Below are 7,491 nucleotides of genomic sequence, written 5' to 3' on the forward strand. Positions count from 1 at the left end.
CGGTTGCAGTTTGACTGCACGCTCGGTCGCGGTGTCTCGAAGAAAACGCGAAGTTGATAAGGAATCCATGTATGCGTGACGTCTTTTGTATCGCATATCACGAATTGATAAGTCGGCACTGCGAAAACATGAATACGATATTCGAGAATTTCGTCGTTTTAAATTAAATATTAAGGGCTTGAATAAAGTTTCATTGAAAAGAGAGATGTATATGAGAGAGATTAAAATAAAATATATATAAAATCAATATCGTTGTATCTATTTACATGTAAAAGTCTCTATCTTTTTACTTTGAATAATTGCAAATAATTACTTTAAAAAGGTAACAGACAAATATGCGAAGAACGAAGATTAAGATGTAAATGGATAAATCATTACACCTGAGCAGTGTAAAATTGTCGTGCAAATGGTGCACCGTGAATCAAGTTATTCGAGGAAGAATTACTAACAAAGTGACGAGAGCGCACGATTATCTGTCAGCTGTGATAAATCTCCTTTCTTCGTTCATGCATTCTTGCATGATGCAGCGAATGACGTAGACTTGAATTTTGTCATGAGAAACTTAGAAGAGAAAAAAGAGAGAGAGAGAGAGAGAGAGAGAAATAAATAAATTTACCTTGCTCTGAATTAAGCTCATTGAGATATAAAAGTAAGTTACAAAAATTAAATAAGACCGTCAAAAAGATGAGAAAATTAAAGTACAAAAATAAATGAAAAAGAAGATAAAACATATACATAGAAAAAGAAGAGAAAAGAAAAAATCACTCTCTCTTGATATATCTTTAAGAGAATATTATTAATAATATATTAATAAAATTAATAAAGTTAGTGTTAAAGTTACTTGTATTCGTCTTACAAAATTTTCTTAAATTTATTTTTTCTCTCGAAAGTTTACTCGTAGTTAAATTTCTACCATTTTCGTGTTGCATTCATTACAACTCAGTTCACAGCACGATTCAAGGTTCACGGTTACGATAAGAGGCAAACATCTTTTCATACAAAGAGTACACGACGAGCGAATGCCATTCCGTTCGGACAAAGTAAAATGCGATAGTGACTTGATTCTCGGTCACAAATATATGTGAGAAATTATACGAATTATAAAATTAATTATATAATAAAAGACTTTATTATCCTGACGCATTGAACGAGAAAATTAATGGCGAAGCGAGTTGATTATAAGATGATGCGTTCCGAAATACAAAATTATGTAGTCTCGAAAGCGATAAACGAATATCCTTTCTGTGTTTATAGCGTTTATTAATGACATTTCAACGAGCATTCGCGCGATAATTCACGGTCCACTTGTACAAATCAGTTCTGGAATGGAAATTAAGGGTGTGGTGCTCATATTACGCCAAAAAACCGTAAATATCAAGCAAACTGTGATGCGATACGCGTTAACGCGATTAAATAATATGCATAAATCATTGAATGATGCAGCATTTTACTTTCTTCTCGCCGGCGATATATAAATTTATATATGATATATACCTCTTGAATTTTTCATGAAACTCGAAATAATAATATAAAGCTATTAATTAATTAAAGATATAGAATATATGTAAATCCTCTCACAAATCATTTTTTCTTTAACACAATTCCTATAAATACTACGTAAATTATTAAACATGTATTAGAAAGTACTCAAATATCTTTGTGATATCTTGATAATATTATTCTTGAAAATATTATCAAGATTCGTCTTGACTTATAGCACTTTCAAAATAAACAGTTCGCATAATTTGCAAAGACGAAGTGAAAAAGAATTTTTTCATTTTTTGCCTTTAAAATTCTGCAATCAATTCGTAAAATTTTCGTTTATCGGTATCATTAATAATTTTTTAACTTCTCTGTTTAATCCCTTTTGACGCCCATCTGCTCTTTTCAGTGACGTTTGCAGATGCCGAATTGATCTGAAAAGCGTTTTCGCGCGAGCGACAGCACGGATCTCCTCCTGACTCGTCCTTCTAGGGCCGAAAGATTGCTTTTCTTTGGGATCCCCGCAAGGGGAGGGAAGCTCCCCGAGACCCGACTCGTTTCTAACAGGGGCCAGTGCCCCGGTACGTGGGATATACTGGACGACCTTGGGCCTCACGGCCAATTTGCGAGGTCCATTCCCTGCAGATGCGCCCTTACGACCGTCTTATTAACCACAAAAGATACCTAAACTACCAAGGCCCTTGGATTGTGTCCCTTCGATATCGTCGAAGCAATCGTCACTCTGAACGCGCTAAATAAAGATTTCTAGACCTGGTTAATATTTAATAATTGTTTTCATCGACGTTTAAATTTAATTAACAATTCAATCTAACTATACTGATTCGCCATCTCTCTTTCTCTCTCTTGTCTCTCTAAATTATAACACCTGTTATAAATGCTATACAATGTTGCCCTGTTTTACGATATTTAACGATAGTTAATGATACACATATTTATTTTGAGATATATCTCTAGTGACGTCCCAAAACTCTTATCGTTTCGATTGGATCTCAGTTGCATTGTTTGAATTTCTTTCCTCTTTTTTCGAGGAAGATTATGTGAAATTTATGAATTTCAGAATGTGCGAGACATACAATCAAGTGCATTAATAATGTGCATCTTTCACCAAATACCACACGCGACCTTTTTTCTTTTTTTTGCGAGCATTAAAATGAATTAAATAAACGAAAAAATATGTTGTTTAATTATTGAACGCAAGTGCACTGATACACGATACCATTAATACAGAAGTTTGTACAGACCTCGTCGTTCGCTTTGAGGCAATTTCAGTCGCAAACTTTACATATAATTTGGCGTCCGATCGTGTGTATCGCGGCTCTTTGCTTGTCATTTGGTTGCTCAGCGATAACTTCGATAAGCTTTCGCATACTATACTACATAACTGCTTACGTAGCCTTTCTGCGTCGTTGATACTTCTCCTTCCACAACCAACTTAACCCTTTCATGATAAATTCTTCCCAACATTTATCATAGCTAATATATTTGTTTGAAAAGATAAATCGCGTAATTTTTCATGTTGACATATTTGGATATCATTAGTTATATCCCAAGCAATATTCAAAATAATTGAGATAATAAACTGTATTGTTCAAACGCAAAAATATAATACTCGGCATCCGATTATGATATCATACATCTATAAAAACGTCAAATTAATAAAATTATAAAAGTGATACATGATTTTCAAAAAAATCTCCAAAAGCGCTTCGTATTTAGAAAACCCTCTTACGAACCACATAAATTTTACAATTCTTGAAAATAAAAAAAATAAAAAAAATATATTGACCCACAGGTTGAAAAAACGAAGGACAAGATGTTTTCCGAGAGAACATTTTTCATCTATTTTCTTTATAATGGAAGTCGGTCTTGAATTCCGAGGTATTCGTCACACATCGTTCACGGAAGAGGGAAAGCGAACCCTTAAGAGGGACGTACGGCCCTGTACCCTTGAAGCCGAAGGTTGCCACCGAGCGCGAGGGACAACTTTCCTTCCTTCCCTCCGCCGCGCTTCGCTACCACAACCACCACCACCACCACCACAACCATCCTCCTGCTTCTTTGTACTCGGCTTTATTTCATCGAGCTCCGGATACATCGATTGGCCTCGACTCCCGTGCTACGACTATAATAATATTCAGATGTAATTCCTCCGCGAAACATAAATCATGGACGAAAACTAATAGCGACGAGAGATATCGCGGACACCGTAATTTTGACTTGATAAAGAAAAAAAAAAAAAAAAAGATTTGATCCGAAAGATTTATATCTGTATGCCAAAGTGATATCCTCGATAATAATCTCGTTATTCACGTTCCAGATTTTTATCAGAGTCCTTCAAGTTAGTGGAACAATAAAAGCGATAAAAAAAAAAAAAAAGTTTCATATCTTCGTTGAAATTGTTGAAACAAAATCGTGTAGCAATAATAATCGCGGCATTCGAGTTACATCCTCGCGACACGATTTACCGAAACTGCCGGTATCTGCATTGCTAAACGGTTTGCCAATAAAGCCTTCGACTAAATTTAATACGTACCCGATCATAAGTGGAACGTCGTTACGTGTTAATCGAGGTGACGCGATCAGAGTAGAACGGTAATCGATGTTATTCGGAATATAGGCAGGCGTTTTAATTTACGACGATATTGTGCGACACGAGTACAGTGTCGCAGTAATAGTAATAGTGTTGTAGACGGGCACTTATACACGAATGCACATATCGACGAGCGCGCGCGCGACCAGCTGTTCGACGGGCACAAAGGACATTCAAAGCCATTCCCGCTTTTGCGCTCGCGCTGCTGACGAGAAAATATTGTGACGCAAACGATAACATTACAACGAGGCAAGGCCGCGGCTTTTCCGATTCGTCGTTCAACGTGACTCGAGCTGAGCGCGTCTCTGCATTGTTTTTCCCACAAACGCTTGTCGTTTTTTTTTCATAAACGTGTTAAAAAGAAAATTAATTAAATATTTATTTACTATATCAATGGGTTTTTGCATGTAGTGAAAACGAAAGTTTAAAATTTTTTCTCCGCAAAACATTTTCATGCAAATATAAAAAACGACAGTGTCAGAATTAATTATTATAAATTATTCATTTAAACACGGTTATGTTAAATATAACGAAAATAAATACCCGAATCTTTTTTACAGCATTTTAAAGGAGAATACAAGTACATAAAATTATAGATTACAAAAAAATGTATAAATTAATAAATTTAATATAACTTAAATGTGATAAAATCAATAAAAGTTTTAAAATTGATAAAAATATATGTTAATGGAATAGATATGGAGATATATTTGCGTTCTAAAATTAAAGTAGTAGAATTAATGAAGCCTTGAATATTAGGTTGATTAGAAGATAAACTTTTATCGAGTTGACATCGAGTTTAAACAAGGACGATTAACCTTTGATTGAATGCGTGGGAGGCAAGTGACCCGCGTTAATTGCGCTCAATACAGTTTGTTACACGAGCACTTTTGAAGTCGGAATATTTCCCGCATTAAACCCCGATTCAGTCGTGTATTTTTTTTTTTTTTTTTTTTTTAATAAATTAACGCACAAAACGTTATCTAATTGCTAAAGGTAATTCCCCGGGATCAATCGTCATCGGGCACTAGTGAGCAATAACAAGGAATTGGAGATAAGCGCGACAGCTGCGAAATGATTGATGGATATATCGCTGCAGTTGTCCGCGTGAATTACACATAATGTAGCCTTGCCACAACCTGTTTCGCCTGTTGAATGATTTTCCTTTCGTGACATAAGGCGCATCGCGTTCTCTTCGACGAGATGCAACACTTTGATCGCCAGCAAAAAAAAAATATACAGTGCGTATAGCGAATAGCGAATATCCATGCAAATCATATCTGCATTTCCTTTGTAAAGCATTTGTATACAATAAGAATTTTATTATTTGCTAGATTCGTATTTTGTCCATGTATATAAACCATGCATAAAATACGGTTGCTTTAAAGCTAAAAAAATCACATCTATATATAAGTTCCATAATATTATCGAGGAAATACAGAAGTCATTCGTCTGACGCGGCAGTTAAAAGGCATTAAAAGATCGCCCAGGGATTAAGATGCGTGGAAATATCACAGGAAACGCGTAGACAGACTAAAAGATACTTGCAGGCATTTTGGCAGTCTAACTATAAATCTTTGACGTGATATCTGAAGGTTACAAGTTTGACGACGATACGCAGATAGCAAAGATGCAGAAGAGGTTGTAAAAGCGGCCACGGTGATAAGTCGCGTGATACTAAACGCGACATTTATCGTCATCACGCGATTAACACTAATAATATGAACGAAGCAATTAGTAATCGGAAATTCTAATGCGTTGCACGAGCGACCGCAATTAAAACGAGATTTATCGATACGTATTGTATCACACGTTTATTCTTATCGGGCAATAAGAAGATGAAAATACTCGTAGTTTTCTAAAGTCGAATTTGAACGAACGCGGAATTGAAAATTTTACGTTAAATCCGAGAGAGCGGTTTTTACATTAAACTTTAACGGAACAATTTCCTTGCGCGCGCAATCTTTGATCTTGAGCTCTAAATTGCACGGATCCGAGTTGGTCGGCGAATAAAATCTCGTCGTAGATTTGTTGCGGATCTTTAAAAAAAAAAAAAAAAAAAAAAAATAGCGCTACAAGTTTTATTATTTGCTGTCGAGATTAATTCGCTTCGTAAACGAGTCGAGATAATTCTCCGCAACGTTACGAGCAATTTCTGCATTCGCGGGAAAGGCGTAGCAATGTCAAGGACATTCTCGGCGCAGGTACAATTCTAAAAATAAAACGTGCTGACATATATCGCGGCCGTTAAATCATACATAATCGTGGAGGGATGGGTCTCCGAGGGAGAGAATCCGTTTATAGTCTCGTGATTCACCGCTTTTGAGTCGTATCGATGCGATGGAGAGACGTATGTACACAAGCAGGAAGTAATGACTAACGGTATAAAGATCTCTCGCCCCTCCCCCATTGACGAAACCGGAAATATCGTCGATTACAATCGAGCCGATTTTCGACGTACATATGTACGCGATGACGATGAAATTCGCGAACACACGTTAGAATTCGCGGGCGAAAGAATCGCGTATTTATATCGAATATGTACACACGTATGCGGCAACGCATAAAATATAAATACTTGAAGTAATAAACAGATCTTACTTTCAGCTTCGTGACTTGTGTCCATGTAATCGGCATCAATAGCTCGATAAAGGTAGACAATAAAAATGTAATGGTAATTTTATGAAGCTTCTCTCTTTTCGTTAATTATCACGAAAGGACAAACGATCAAAATCACAGAGCGAATGTCAAAAGTATCTGTCATTTCTTTTTCGGTGTTTTTTAATAATTATTAAATATTTTTAATAATGTACTTAATGAACACAGCCATAAAATAACGATAAAAATTGCAGTTGGTACGAAAAATATGTTACGAGTGAAAAAACGAACCGGAGCCAAATATTTTTCGCGACATTCCGATTAATCACACATCGCGATTAACATTTAAACACGAGGTTTATCATATTATTTGAATATTCTCAGTGCTTTCAATATTCATATTGGAAGCATTATATTTCTGTAAACGCGCGTTATTTTATTCTAATTAATATCGCAATCTATACGTATGTCGAGCGATAAAATACGTCCTTCATAACATTCAAAATTGTTTAAAATTATAAAAAATTTAAAAGTTTTGCGAATAACTATCATAATTAAACGTGTACTTTAAAGCGCTTTCGGTGTATGACAAAAACATTTATTTATTTATAAATATTTGAAAACTGAATAATTCTCTCATTCTCTCTGGATGTGATTATCTCTAAATTCCGCTTCTTTCCGACAAGACCGTCGATTCGTCGAGTGTCCTCGTCATCCGACGAATAAACGCTTCAAATACAACAACACGAATATAAAAGCCGTTTTCTACATTCGAATTCCATCGAGTCGCGCTCTCGGCA

General features: G+C 35.6%; 1 protein-coding gene across 1 annotated transcript in view; it reads right to left on the bottom strand.

Annotated features, from left to right (window-relative positions):
- LOC115239088 (speckle-type POZ protein) overlaps nt 1–7,491 on the bottom strand; it is a 31,225-nt gene that overhangs the window by 21,983 nt on the left and 1,751 nt on the right. The gene's annotated exons all lie outside the window — the stretch shown is intronic.

The sequence above is a fragment of the Formica exsecta genome, unplaced genomic scaffold (genome assembly GCF_003651465.1).
Source record: "Formica exsecta isolate Colony F162 unplaced genomic scaffold, ASM365146v1 scaffold363, whole genome shotgun sequence".
Taxonomy (NCBI): Eukaryota; Metazoa; Arthropoda; class Insecta; order Hymenoptera; family Formicidae; genus Formica; species Formica exsecta.